The sequence below is a fragment of the Zonotrichia leucophrys genome, unplaced genomic scaffold, assembly GCF_028769735.1.
Source record: "Zonotrichia leucophrys gambelii isolate GWCS_2022_RI unplaced genomic scaffold, RI_Zleu_2.0 Scaffold_34_1600103, whole genome shotgun sequence".
NCBI lineage: Eukaryota > Metazoa > Chordata > Aves > Passeriformes > Passerellidae > Zonotrichia > Zonotrichia leucophrys.
The window spans coordinates 240,472-255,275 of NW_026992239.1; the positions used below are offsets into that span (position 1 = coordinate 240,472).

Consider the following 14,804-nt stretch of genomic DNA (forward strand, 5'->3'; position numbering starts at 1 on the left):
GGACCCCGATGCTTACGGGGACCCTTACGGGGACCTGGGGGACCCCGACACCTACGGGGACCCCGAAACGGAGCCCTGGGACCCCGACATTTATGGGGACCCCTATGGGGACCCCTACGAGGATGAGGACCCCGAAGAGGAGCCCTGGGACCCCCCCTCGGACCCCTACAGGGACCCCGAGCCCGGGAGCCTCCGGAGGGGCCGGGACCCCCAAACCCGGCCCTGGGACCCCTATGGGGACCCCCAGACTGAGCCCGGGGACCCCCAAACCAGAACCTGGGACCCTTATGGGGACCCCCAGACTGAGCCCGGGGACCCCCAAACCAGAACCTGGGACCCTTATGGGGATGAAGACCCCCAGAGTGAGCTCGGGGACCCCCAAACCCAGCCCTGGGACCCCTATGGGGATGGGGACCCCCAGAATGGGCCCGGGGACCCCCAAACCCGGCCCTGGGACCCGTACGGGAACTCTCAGATTGAACCTGGGGACCCCCAAACCCGGCCCTGGGACCCCTATGGGGAACCCCAGAGTGAACCTGGAGACCCCGAAACCCAGACCTGGGACCCCTATGGGGATGGGGACCCCCAACCCCGGACGTGGGACCCCTATGGGGACCCCTACAGTGATGAGGATCCCCAGGATGACCCCATAGGGGACCCCCATGGGACCCCCGGCCCCGAGGCTGAGCCCCGGGACCCCCAAAGGGACCCCCAAAGGGACCCCCATGGTCTCAGCCCCGCCCCCAGGCCCCAGAGGACCCCCCAAATCTCCTCCTTCACCCCCCAGGACCCCCCAAATCTCCCCCCAGTTGCCCCACCAGAATCCCAATTGCCCCCAGTTGCCCCTGCAACTGCCCCCCCCAACCCCAGAGCCCCCCAGTTTGTCCCAGTTACCCTCCCAGTTACCCCTCCCGCAACACAGAACCTCCCAGTTACCCCCCCAGTTATCCCAGTTACCCCTCCCAGAACCCAGTTTGTCCCAGTTACCCCCCCAGTTGTCCCAGTTACCCCCCCAGTTGCCCTCCCCAGGGTCAAGGACCCCCCAGCAGCCCCTCCAGTTGCCCCCCCTAAATCCCAGTTGCTCCCAGTTACCCTCCCAGTTTCCCCTCCAGCTGCTCCCCCAAAAGCCAAGGATTTCCCAGTTATCCCAGTTGCCCCCCCAAGCCCCAAAACCCTCCCAGTTACCCCCCCACAGACCGAGGGCCTCCCAGTTATCCCAGTAACCCTCCCAGTTACCCCCCCATTTAACCCAGTTACCCATTCAAAGGCCAAGGACTCCCCAGTTACCCCAGTTACCATCCCAGTTACCCCCCCAGTTGCCCCCCAAACCCTCCCAGTTACCCCTCCAGTAACCTCCCCAAAGGCCAAGGACTCCCCAGTTATCCCAGTTACCCCCCCAGCTGCCCCAGTTACCCCCCCAGTTGCCCCAGTGACCCTCCCAGTTACCCCCCCAGCTGCCCCAGTTATCCCTCCAGTTGCCCCAGTGACCCCCCCAGTTGCCCCCCCAGTGGCCCCAGTTGCCCCCAGAGCCCCTCCCAGTTTGGGCTCCCTGCGGGTGGGGCTCTTGTTCGCGCTGCCCGTGGCACTGGGAGGGGCACTGGTCATACTGGGAGCACTGGGAGCACTGGGAAGGCCCCCCCGGCCTCCCCTGCCCAGCCCCCACTGAGGATGAGGGTGATGGGGGGGACCCCAAACTGGGAGGGACCCCCCAAACTGGGAAAGGACCCCCAAACTGGGAGTGGTTCCCTAAACTGGGGGGAGGATCCCTCCCAAACTGGGGGAGACAGCTCAAACTGGGACCCCCCCCCCCAAAACCAGTTCAGGGCTCCCCCCACTGCACTCGGCCCCTTCCCAAACTGGGAGTCCAAACTGGGAAAGGACCCCCAAACTGGGATTGTTAACCTCAAACTGGGATTGCTAAACCCAAACTGGGAGGGGACGCCAAACTGGGATTGTTAACCCCAAACTGGGATAGATCCCAAACTGGGATTTTTAACCACAAACTGGGATTGTTAACCCTAAACTGGGATTTTTAACCCCAAATTGAGACAGGGACTATTCCCAAACTGGGAGAGGAACCCAAACTGGGATCACTCCCAAACTGGGATCGTTAACCCCAAACTGGGATCGTTAACCCCAAACTGGGATTGTTAACCTCAAACTGGGAATTTTAACCCCAAACTGGGATCGTTAACCCCAAACTGGGAAAGGACCCAAACTGGGATTGTTAACCCCAAACTGGGATCGTTAACCCCAAACTGGGAATTTTAACCCAAACTGGGATTGTTAACCTCAGACTGGGAATTTTAACTACAAACTGGGGGATCATTAACCCCAAACTGGGAAAGGACCCAAACTGGGATCGTTAACCCCAAACTGGGATCGTTAACCCCAAACTGGGACTGCCCCCTTCCCCCATTCCCGCCCTGCCCCCCGGGTGGGGGAGGGACGGGGGGTGCGAGGGCAATAAAGGGTCGGTGCTGCCCCTCCCCCACCCCGTTCCCGTTCCTGAGTCCTTTTTTTGGGGGGGGGCAGTGGGGGAGGGGCAGTGGGGGAGGGGCGGGCAGGGCCGGCTCCCCTCCCCCTCCCCCCCTCCCCGCTCCAGCTGTTGAGCGGATCCAGCTGTGGGTGGGGGAGGGGAGGGGAGGGCGCGGCCCCTGAGTCAGCACCGAGCGCGGGGTCCCCTGGGGGGGGGAGGGGCGGGGAACGCCCAGGACAGGGGGGACCCCCGGGGGGGGAGGGGCGTGACGTCATTGGTGAGAGGGGGAGGGGGGAGCAGGGAGTGGGGGGGAGGAGCTGCTGGGAACGTCCCAGTTCGGACCAGTAAGACCCGGACAGGACCAGTCCCAGCAGTGTCCCCATCCCAGTTCGGACCATTACAAACTGGGCAGGACCAGTCCCCATCTCTGTCCCCATCCCTGTTCCAGCAGTCCGGCCCAGGTGGCACAAAGGGGCGGAGCGAATGCAAATCCCAGAGCGCAGTTCACCAATCACGTTGCGCGTATCAAGTGAAGGGGCGGGGCGGCAGAGCGAGCGGTCTCGCTCATAATGAGGCGTGGTTATGCAAACTTCTTGAGCCGCCACACGCGAAAGGCATCATGGGAGCATTTTGGGGGAGAATTTCGAAGTTTTTGGGGTCCGTGAGTAGAAAAGACCGGAACAAAGCGCGGGATGAGATGGAGAGAACGTTCCAGAAGGGTTCGGGAGCGGTCGGGGCGCGGCGCGGGGGTGGCCGTGAGGTGCGGGCGGGCCGGGCGGGGCCGGTGGCGGCGCTGGGAAAGGAGCCGGTATCGCTTCTCGGCCTTTTGGCTAAGATCAAGTGTAGTATCTGTTCTTATCAGTTTAATATCTGATACGTCCTCGATGAGAGGACTTTATATTAAACGGATTTTTGGGCTCGGGAGTTGGACCCGGAGCTTGCTCCCTCCGCTCCGCGCATCGTCCCGGTATTGCAGTGCTTCCGGGAACGGTGCACCCCGCACGGGGACCTTTTTTTGGTGAAAAATAGATTAAAATACCCAAAATCGGTTCGTGCTTATATCGCGATATCACCGCGATTCAGTCGTTGAGCTTACTCTAATTTCGCTTTCCATCGTCCCGGAATTGCATTGCCTCCAAAAAAGTGCACCCCGCACCGGGGACCTTACTATAGTAAAAAATAGATTTAAAAATACAAAACCTTTTAAAAACCTGATTATATCGCGATCTCAGCAACGTTGGCACAGATCGCTCTGCTTCTGCAGCTCCCTCGTTCTGCTTCATAACTCACCATCCCGGTATTGCAGTGACTCCGGGAACAGTTCACCCCCCACCACGAGGACCTTTGAATGGTGAAAAATAGAGCAAGAACTACTTAGAACTGACAAAAAACCGTGATTCTATCGGGACACCAGCGCTGCCCCCACCCCAGTTCAAACTGCGCAGGCCCAGTCCCCACCAGTGCCCCCGGCCCGATTCCACCGGCACAGCCCGCCTGGAGAGCAGGGGGCGGAGCGAATGCAAATCCCAGCGCGCAGTTCACCAATCACGTTGCGCCCAAAGGCTGAAGGGGCGGGGCGGCAGAGCGAGCGGGTTCGCTCATAATGAGGCGTGGTTATGCAAACTTCTTGAGCCGCCACACGCGAAAGGCATCATGGGAGCATTTTGGGGGAGAATTTCGAAGTTTTTGGGGTCCGTGAGTAGAAAAGACCGGAACAAAGCGCGGGATGAGATGGAGAGAACGTTCCAGAAGGGTTCGGGAGCGGTCGGGGCGCGGCGCGGGGGTGGCCGTGAGGTGCGGGCGGGCCGGGCGGGGCCGGTGGCGGCGCTGGGGGGGGAGCCGGTATCGCTTCTCGGCCTTTTGGCTAAGATCAAGTGTAGTATCTGTTCTTATCAGTTTAATATCTGATACGTCCTCGATGAGAGGACTTTATATTAAACGGATTTTTGGGCTCGGGAGTTGGACCCGGAGCTTGCTCCCTCCGCTCCGCGCATCGTCCCGGTATTGCAGTGCCTCCGGGAACGGTGCACCCCCATCGGGGACCTTCCGCTGGTGAAAAATAGATTAAAAATAACCCAGAAAGTGGCTGGAATTCGTGCTTGAATCGCGACATCAGCCGCGATTCAACCTCTTTTGTTGCCTTTTAATTATAATTTATTTTTTCGTGCCGCACTCATCGTTCGGGTATTGCAGTGCCTCCGGGAACGGGTCACTCCATACGGGGACATTTCCTTGGTGAAAAATACATCAAGAATTTTCTGCAACGGATTCAAAATATTATTTTTGCGATATCGCCCGTGGTTCAACCCATTGCTATCCTTTTACAGCCCACTCAGTTCGTGAGGCGCTGACATACCGGGACGGTGAGGGCGACACGGAATTAACGAGCTGCAGAGCGGCAGTGATCAGCAGAACCACAGCTGCTATCGCGATATAACCACGACTTGTCCCAGTTTTAGGTGCTTTTGATCTGTTTTTCACCATTGATAATTCCCCGTTGGGGGTGCGTGGTTGTCGGTGACACCGCAATGGCAGAGCGGTAAATACAGCACAGAATGAGTGAGGTGTAAAAGGACAGCAATGGGTTGAACCACGGGCGATATCGCAAAAATAATTATTTTGAATCAGTTGCAGAAAATTCTTGATTTATTTTTCACCAAGGAAATGTCCCCGTATGGAGTGCCCCGTTCCCGGAGGCACGGCAAAACCCGAACGATGAGTACGGCACGAAAAAATAAATTGTAAAAGGGTACGAAGAGGTTGAATCGCGGCTGATATCGCGATGTAAGCACGAAGTCCAACCACTTTTTGGGTAATTTTTAATCTATTGTTCACCAGTGAGAGGTCCCCGTGGGGGGTGCACCGTTCCCGGAGGCACTGCAATACCGGGACGATGCGCGGAGCGGAGGGAGCAAGCTCCGGGTCCAACTCCCGAGCCCAAAAATCCGTTTAATATAAAGTCCTCTCATCGAGGACGTATCAGATATTAAACTGATAAGAACAGATACTACACTTGATCTTAGCCAAAAGGCCGAGAAGCGATACCAGAACACCCCCCAGCGCCGCCACCGGCCCCGCCCGGCCCGCCCGCACCTCACGGCCACCCCCGCGCCGCGCCCCGACCGCTCCCGAACCCTTCTGGAACGTTCTCTCCGTCCCATCCCGCGCTTTCTTCCCGTGTTTCATATGTACGAACCCCGAAAATCGCGAAAATCTCTAAAATTTTCGCTCCCATGATGCCTTTAGTGTGTTATTTGCATGCCGGTACTCAAAATTTACATAACTCCACCTTCGTTCCGCCTCTCTCCACCCCTTTCTGATCTTTTTTCTCCTCCTCCGGCTCATCCCGCACTTTTCTGTCTTCACCGATCCCCAGAAATACAGGATGACCCAGGCAGCTGAGGGGGGAAAATATTCCCTGTGAGGGGTAAAGGAGGGGGAAAATATAAAATCTGTGAGAGTGGGAAATGGAGCCTGTGAGGGGGATGAGGGTGGAAGTGGTGCCTGTGAGGGGTTTGAGGGGCAGCTGAGGGGGAAATGGAGCCTGTGAGGGGGACAAATTGTGACTTGTGAAGGGCAGTGAGAGGGTGAAAAATGGTGATATGAGAGGACAAATGGTGCTTGTGATGGCGATGAGGGTGAGAGTGGGTGCCGTGAGGGATTTGAGGGGCAGTGAGGGTGAAATGGAAGCCCATGAGGGTGAGAGGGTGAAATTGGTCCTGTGAGGGTTTGAGGGGCAGCTGAGGGGAAATGGAGCCCGTGAGGGTGAGGAGGGTGAACATGGAACCCATGAGGGGGAAAATGGAGTCTGTGAGGGTGATGAAGGTGAACATTGAACTCATGAGGGTAATGAGGGTAGAAATGGTGTCTGTGAAGCATTTGAGGGGCAGTGAAGGGAAAAATGGTGACCATGAGAGGACAAATGGTGCTTGTGAGGGCGATGAGGGTGGAAGTGGTGCCTGTGAGGACTTTGAGGGGCAGCTGAGGGGGAAATGGAGCCCGTGAGGGTGAGGAGGGTGAACATGGAACTTATGAGGGGGGAAATGGAGCCCATGAGGGTGAGGAGGGTGGAAATTGTGTCTGTGAGGGATTTGAGGGGCAGCTGAGGGGGAAATGGAGCCTGTGAGGGTGATGAGGGTGAACATGGAACCCATGAGGGGGAAAATGGAGTCTGTGAGGGTGATGAGGGTGAACATGGAACCCATGAGGGGGAAAATGGAGCCTGTGAGGGTGATGAAGGTGAACATTGAACTCATGAGGGTTATGAGGGTAGAAATGGTGTCTGTGAAGGATTTGAGGGACAGCTGAGGGGAAAATGGAGTCTGTGAGGGTGAGGAGGGTGAACATGGAACCCATGAGGGGGGAAATGGAGTCTGTGAAGGATTTGAGGGGCAGCTGAGGGGGAAATGGAGTCTGTGAGGGTGAGGAGGGTGAACATGGAACCCATGAGGTGGGGAAATGGTGTCTGTAAAGGATTTGAGGGCAGTGAAAGGGAAAATGGAGTCATGTAGAGGACAAATGGTGCTTGTGAATGTAGGAAATGGTGCTGTGAGGCTTGAAAGGGGAAAATGGTGACCATGAGAGGGACAAATGGTGCTTGTGAGCATGAGGGGGAAAGTGGTGTCTTTTGAGGGGTATGAGGGGCATGCTGAGGGTAGAAATGGAGCGTGAGGTTGAAAGGATGGGTGAACATGGGACTTATGAGGGGAAATGGAGTCTGTGAGGGTGAGGAGGGTGGAAATTGTGCCTGTGAGGGGTTTGAGGGGCAGCTGAGGGGAAAATGGAGCCTGTGAGGGTGATGAGGGTGAACATGGAACCCATGAGGGGGGAAATGGAGTCTGTGAGGGTGAGGAGGGTGAACATGGAACTCATGAGGGGGAAATGGAGTCTGTGAGGGTGAGGAGGGTGAACATGGAACCCATGAGGGGGGAAATGGAGTCTGTGAAGGATTTGAGGGGCAGCTGAGGGGGAAATGGAGTCTGTGAGGGGACAAATGGTGCTTGTGAATGTGGAAATGGTGCTTGTGAAGGGCTGTGAAAGGAAAAATGGTGACCATGAGAGGACAAATGGTGCTTGTGAGGGCGATGAGGGTGGAAGTGGTGTCTGTGAGGACTTTGAGGGGCAGCTGAGGGGGAAATGGAGTCCGTGAGGGTGATGAGGGAGAAATGGCGACAATGATCAAATGGATCAGGGGACAAATGCTGTCTGTGAGGGTGAAATGGCACCTGTGAGGGGTTTGAGCAGGACCTGAGGGGGAAATGGCGCTCACCTGGGCACACCTGGGCTCAGATCCAGCTGCCGTAACCAGCACTGCCAGGTCCCTGTGGCACTGAGGTGGCTCAAGAGCCGGGGGGGTCCCTGAGGGGCGCCAGATATTGGGGGGTGGTCCTTGGAGACCTCTATCAACAGAGAGCGCCCTATACCCCCACATAACATTGTCGGGGTCTCTACAGCCTGAGGAGATTCCCGTGCTCCATTTGAGAGGGGGGACACAGCCCCAGACCCCCGAAAAACGCGAGGGGAGAAGATTTGTACCGCCTCGAGAGCTCTCTGGGGGACCTTTAGCCACCTGTACGCGCTCTATGATCCAGCCGTGGAGGACTGAGCTCTATGATCCGCTCTGGCCGGGCTTGGAGGACTGAACTCTATGGTTTTGTGCCTGGCCGTGCCTTGGCCTCTCTATGACCCCGCGCTGGGATAGAGCGGCCACTTCCGGTCCCTCCTGAGGGGAGGGGGGGGGCCCAAGCGCCAAGATGGCGCAGGCCCTGTCGGCCGAGGAGTTCCAAAGGATGCAGGTGCGGCCGGGGGGTCCCGGGGGGCTCAGCGGGGACCTGGGGGGATTCTCGGGGGTCTGGGGGTGCTGAGAGGGGTCATGGGAGAATCATGGGGGGGTCTTAAAGGATCCTGAGGGGGCTTTTGAGGGGATTCGGGGGAACCCTGGGGGGTTCGGGGAGGTTTGGGGGGGTCCTGAGGGGCTCTGGGCGGGGGTCGGGGGGATCCTGGGGGGCTTTGGGAGAGCTGAGGGAGGTGCTGGGGTCGCTTTTGGGGGTCTCTGGATGTGTCAAGCTTGGGGGTCTCGGTGGGTTCTGGGGGGTCTTTGGGGGGATTTAGGTTCCTGAGGGGTCTCAAAGGAACCGAGGATATTTTGAGGGGGGGTCTCGGGGGTCTTTTTGCTCCCCTCAAACCCTCTCGGTGTCCCCGCAGGCGCAGCTGCTGGAGCTGCGCACCGAGAATTACCGGCTGTCGGATGAGCTGCGCAAGAACGGCGCCGGTAGGGCCTGAGGGGGAGGAATTTTGTTTTTTTTAAATTTTTTTTGGGGGGGTCCCAGAGGTTGGGGAGGGGTCTCAGAGCCCCCCACTCACGGCTGTGACCCCCCCAGAGCTGTCGGGGCTGCGGCAGAAGGTGCAGACGCTGGACAGGGACCTGGCCAAGGCCAACAAGGTGAGGATGGACCCCTCAAAATATCCCCAAATTTTCCTTGTGACCCCTCAAAAACTCAAATTCTCTGTGACCCCTCAAAAATCAAATCTCACCCTAAAAATCCCAAATAAAAAAAGCACCTCAAAAAAACCTCCAAATTCCTCTTGTGACCCCTCAAAAACCCCCATATTCCTCTTGTGACCTCTCAAAAAATCTCCAAATTCTCCTTGTGACCCCTCAAAAAATCCCAAATTTCATAAAAAAACACCCAAATCTTGACCCCCTCAAAAAACCCCAAATTCCTCTTGTGACCCCTCAAAAAATCCCAAATTCTCCTTGTGACCCCTCAAAAAACCCCAAATTCTCCTTGTGACCCCTCAAAAAATCCCCAAATTAAACTGGCACCTCAAAAAAACCTCCAAATTCCCTTGTGACTCCTCAAAAATAAATTTCCAACCTCAAAAAATCCCCATAAAAAAAACCTCAAAAAAACCTCCAAATTCCGCTTGTGACCCCTCAAAAAATCCCCAAATTCTCCTTGTGACCCCTCAAAAAACCCCAAATTCCTCTTGTGACCCCTCAAAAAATTTCCAAATTAAAAATAAACTCAAAAATCCAATTCTGTGACCCCTCAAAAAAATCCCAATTCTCCTTTGACCCCTCAAAAAATCCCAAATTCTCCTTATGACCCCTCAAAAAATCCCCAAATTATCACTATACCCTCAAAAAATCAAAAACCTCCAAATTCCTGTCGTGACCCCTCAAAAAACTCAATTCCTCTGTGACCCTCAAAAAAATCCCAAATTCCCTTGTGACCCCTCAAAAAACCCAAATTCCGTTTGACCCCTCAAAAAAACCCCAAATTAAAAAAAACCACCTCAAAAAAACCCCAAATTCTCCTTGTGACCCCTCAAAAAACCCCAAATTCCTCGTACCTCCCTCCGTGAACCCCTCAAAAAACCCAAATTCCTCTTTGTGACCCCTCAAACCCTAATTCCATATTTCCAGGACCTCAGTGACACAAACTGGACCCCAAAGTTCCTCAGGGCAAATTCCCTGCGAATTCCTCTCCTGACTCCCAGGACTTTGTGATAAATTGGGACCTAAATTCCCCTGGGACCCAAATTCATCCCAGGGTCCCCAAAATCCCCAAATTTTTCCAGGACTTTTGACCGCAAAATCCCTGGGCCAAATTGGGAAATTTCCCCTGGGACCCTAAATTTGGGATCCAAATTCTGAGATCCCTCCTTTCTTTTGCAGGGCCTTCTGTAGAGGCATAGGAGCCCATTGGGTCCTGGGGGGATTTTTGGGGAATTTGGGGATTTTTGGGGGATTTAGGGATTTTGGGGTTTCTTGTTGGGTTCAGGGATATTTTTGGGGTCTTTGGATTCATTTTAGGGGTGTCTGAGTTGATTTTTTTGGGGTTCTGAGGGTATTTTGGGGTGTTTTGGGGTTTTTTAGGGTGTTTAGGGTATTTTGGGGTCCATGTGGGAAGCGCTGGGGGACCAGGGGTTCTAGATATTTTGGGTATTTTAGGGGTATTTTAGGGGTATTTTGGGGTATTTTTGGGGTATTTTAGGGATTTTGGGGTATTTTGGGTTTTTTGGATATTTGGGGGTATTTTGGGGTATTTTGGGGGTTTCTGGGTGGGTTCAGGAGCATATTTGGGGTCTTTGGGTTCATTTTAGGGGTGTCTGAGTTGATTTTTTTGGGGTTTCTGAGGATATTTTGGGGTTTTTTTGGGTGTCTCAGTTGATTTTTTGGGGTTTCTGGGTTCATTTTTGGGGTCCCCATGTGGGGAAGGCCCTGCTGGGGGGGGACCAGGGGGGTTCCTGAGGATATTTTGGGGTATTTTAGGGGTATTTTGGGTATTTTGTGGGATTTTGGGGTATTTTGGGGTATTTTGGGGTATTTTGGGGTATTTTAGGGGATTTTGGGGGTATTTTAGGGGTATTTTGGGGGTTTCTGGGTGGGTTCAGGAGCATATTTGGGGTCTCTGGGTTCATTTTAGGGGTGTCTGAGTTGATTTTTTTGGGGTTCTGAGGGTATTTTGGGGTATTTTGGGTTTTTTTGGGGTGTCTCAGTTGATTTTTGGGGTTTCTGGGTTCGTTTTTGGGGTCCCCAGGAGGTGGAGGCCCTGCTGGGGGAGACCAGGATGCTCCAGGGGAAGCTGCAGAGCCAAGAGGACGATTTCCGGCTGCAGAACAGCACCCTGCTGCGGGAGCTGGCCAAGGTAGGCCCCAAAAAAAACCCCAAAATTCACCCAAAAATCACCTAAAAATTCCCCCCAAAATCCCCTAAAAATTCCCCCCAAAAATCACCTAAAAATTCCCAAAAAAATCCCCCAAAACCCCCCAAAATCCCCCCAAAAATCACCTAAAAATTCCCTAAAAATCCCCCCAAAATCCCCCAAAATTCACCCAAAATTCCTCCCAAAAATCCCCCAAAATTCACCAAAAATTCCCCAAAAATTCCCCCAAAATTCCACCAAAATCCCCCCAAAATTCACCCAAAATTCCCCCAAAATCCCCCCAAAATCCCCCAAAATCCCCAAAAATTCCCCAAAATCCTTCCCAGAAATCCCCAGCACCCTGCTGTGGGAGCTGGCCAAGGTAGACCCCAAAAAATCCCCCCAAAATCATCCCAAAATTCACCCAAAATTTCCCAAAAAATCCCCCCAAAAATCCCCCAAATTCCCCCCAAAATCCCCCCAAAATCCCCCCAAAATTCCCCAAAAATCCCCCAAAATCCCCCAAAATTCCCCCAAAAATCCCCCAAAAATCCCCCAAAATTCCCCCCAAAAATCCCCCCCAAATTCCCCAAATTCCCCCAAAATTCCCCCAAAATTCCCCCCAAATCCCCCAAAATTCCCCCAAAAATCCCCCCAAAATCCCCAAAAAATCCCCAAAAATCCTTCCCAGAAATCCCCAGCACTTTGCTGCGGGAGCTGGCCAAGGTAGACCCCAAAAAATCCCCCCAAAATCATCCCAAAATCCCCCCAAAAATCCCCTAAAAATTCCCTAAAAATTTCCCCCAAAATCCCCCAAAATCCCCCCAAAATCCCTTCAAAATCCCCCCAAAATCCCCCCAAAAAGCACCTAAAAATTCCCTAAAAATCCCCCCAAAAATCACCGAAAAATTCCCTAAAAAATCCCCCAAAATTCCCCAAAAATCCCCCCAAAATTCCCCAAAATTCCCCCAAAATTCCCCCAAATCCCCCCAAATCCCCCAAAATTCCCCCAAAATCCTTCCCAGAAATCCCCAGCATTTTGCTGCGGGAGCTGGCCAAGGTAGACCCCCAAAAAAATCCCCCTAAAATTCCCCAAAATTCCCCCAAAAATCACCTAAAAATTCCCTAAAAATTCCCCCCAAAATTTCCCCAAAATCCCCCCAAAATTCCCCCCAAAATTCCCCCAAAAATCCCCCCAAAATCCCCCAAAAAATCCCCCCAAAAATCCCCTCAAAATTCACCCAAAATCCCCCAAAATGCCCCAAAAATTCCCCCCAAAATCCCCCCAAATCTCCCCAAAATCCCCCCAAAATCCCCCCAAAATTCCCCAAAAAATCCCCCAAAAATTCCTCCAAAATCCTCCCCAAACCCCCCAAAACCCCCAAATCCCCCCTGGGACCTCCCAAAGATTTTGGGGGTCCCAGTGGTGATTTTGGGGTTAATTTTGGGGTCCCAGTGTGAATTTTGGGGGGGTTCCAGTGTTGATTTTGGGTGAATTTGGGGTCCCCAGTATCAATTCCATGGCTGATTTTTGGGGTGGATTTTGAGTGTCCCAGTGGTGATTTTGGGGTGGATTTTGGGGCTCCCAGTGTCGATTTTGGGGGTTCCTGTGGTGATTTTGGGGTGGATTTTGGGGTCCCCAGTATCAATTTCATGGCTGATTTTGGGGATCCCAGTGGTGATTTTGGGGTGGATTTTGGGCTCCCAGTATCAATTTCATGGCTGATTTTTGGGGTGAATTTTGGGGATCCCAGTGGTGATTTTGGGTTTAATTTTGGGGGTCCCAGTGTCGATTTGGGGTGGATTTTGGGGTCCCCAATATCAATTTCGTGGCTGATTTTTGGGGTTAATTTTGGGGATCCCAGTGGTGATTTTGGGGTGGATTTTGGGCTCCCAGTATCAATTTCATGGCTGATTTTGGGGTGAATTTTGGGGATTCCAGTGTCGATTTTGGGGTCCCCAGTATCAATTTTGTGGCTGATTTTGGGGTGGATTTTGGGGGTCCCAATATCAATTTCATGGCTGATTTTTGGGGTGGATTTTGGGGGTCCCAGTGGTGATTTTGGGGTGGATTTTGGGGTGAATTTTGGGCTCCCAATATCAATTTCATGGCTGATTTTTGGGGTTAATTTTGGGCTCCCAATATCAATTTCATGGCTGATTTTTGGGGTTAATTTTGGGCTCCCAATATCAATTTCGTGGCTGATTTTTGGGGTGGATTTTGGGGGTCCCAGTGTCGATTTTGGGGTGAATTTTGGGGGTCCCCAGTATCAATTTCATGGCTGATTTTTGGGGTGGATTTTGGGGCTCCCAGTGTCGATTTTGGGGTGAATTTTGGGGGTCCCCAGTATCAATTTCATGGCTGATTTTTGGGGTGGATTTTGGGGCTCCCAGTGTCGATTTTGGGGTGAATTTTGGGGGTCCCAGTGTCGATTTTGGGGTGAATTTTGGGGTCCCCAATATCAATTTCATGGCTGATTTTTGGGGTGAATTTTGGGGGTCCCAGTTTGAATTTTGAGGTGAATTTTGGGGGTCCCCAGTGTGAATTTCATGGCTGATTTTTGGGGAATCCCTGTGGTGATTTTGGGGTTAATTTTGGGTTGAATTTTGGGGGTCCCAGTGTGAATTTTTATGGCTGATTTTGGGGGGGGTCCCAGTGTCGATTTTGGGGTCCCCAGTATCAATTTCATGGCTGATTTTTGGGGTGGATTTTGGGGATCCCAGTGTGAATTTTGGGGGGGTCCCAGTGGTGATTTTTGGGGTGGATTTTGGGGGTCCCAGTGTTGATTTTGGGGTGGATTTTGGGGTCCCCAGTATCAATTTCATGGCTGATTTTTGGGGTGGATTTTGGGGGTCCCAGTGTCGATTTTGGGGCTCCCAATATCAATTTCATGGCCGATTTTTGGGGTTAATTTTGGGGTTCCCAGTGGTGATTTTGGGGTTAATTTTGGGGTGGATTTTGGGGTCCCCAATATCAATTTCATGGCTGATTTTTGGGGTGAATTTTGGGGGTCCCAGTATCAATTTCATGGCTGATTTTTGGGGTGGATTTTGGGGTCCCCAGTATCAATTTCATGGCTGATTTTTGGGGTTAATTTTGGGCTCCCAGTGTCAATTTCATGGCTGATTTTTGGGGTGGATTTTGGGGGTCCCAGGGTGGATTTTGGGGTGAATTTTTGGCATCCCAGTGTCGATTTTGGGGTGGATTTTGGGGATCCCAGTGGTGATTTTGGGGTGGATTTTGGGGTCCCCAGTATCAATTTCATGGCTGATTTTTGGGGTGAATTTTGGGGTCCCCAGTATCAATTTCATGGCTGATTTTTGGGGTGGATTTTGGGGCTCCCAGTGTCGATTTTGGGGTCCCCAGTATCAATTTCATGGCTGATTTTTGGGGTGAATTTTGGGGTCCCCAATATCAATTTCATGGCTGATTTTTGGGGTGGATTTTGGGGCTCCCAGTGTTGATTTTGGGGTGAATTTTGGGGGTCCCAGTGTGAATTTTGTGGCTGATTTTGGGGTGAATTTTGGGGTCCCCAATATCAATTTCATGGCTGATTTTGGGGTCCCTGTGGTGATTTTGGGGTGGATTTTGGGCTCCCAGTATCAATTTCATGGCTGATTTTTGGGGTCCCAGTGGTGATTTTGGGTTTATTTTGAGGGTCCCCAGTGTCGAT

The 14,804-nt window shown here is 53.2% G+C and overlaps 1 long non-coding RNA gene and 3 other non-coding genes across 4 annotated transcripts; 3 read left to right on the forward strand and 1 right to left on the reverse strand.

Annotated features, from left to right (window-relative positions):
• The first annotated feature begins 3,289 nt into the window (after window positions 1-3,289).
• On the forward strand, window positions 3,290-3,480 carry LOC135460362 (U2 spliceosomal RNA). The gene has a single exon (XR_010443210.1). It is a non-coding gene; the product is annotated as a U2 spliceosomal RNA (small nuclear RNA).
• Window positions 3,481-4,323: 843 nt separating this feature from the next.
• On the forward strand, window positions 4,324-4,514 carry LOC135460366 (U2 spliceosomal RNA). Its single transcript, XR_010443214.1, has one exon. It is a non-coding gene; the product is annotated as a U2 spliceosomal RNA (small nuclear RNA).
• Window positions 4,515-5,331: 817 nt separating this feature from the next.
• Window positions 5,332-5,522, reverse strand: LOC135460358 (U2 spliceosomal RNA). The gene has a single exon (XR_010443207.1). It is a non-coding gene; the product is annotated as a U2 spliceosomal RNA (small nuclear RNA).
• A 2,605-nt stretch (window positions 5,523-8,127) lies between these two features.
• LOC135460322 (uncharacterized) lies at window positions 8,128-8,922 on the forward strand. Its single transcript, XR_010443199.1, has 3 exons — window positions 8,128-8,274; window positions 8,684-8,750; window positions 8,860-8,922. It is a non-coding gene; the product is annotated as an uncharacterized LOC135460322 (long non-coding RNA).
• The last annotated feature ends 5,882 nt before the right edge of the window (window positions 8,923-14,804 follow it).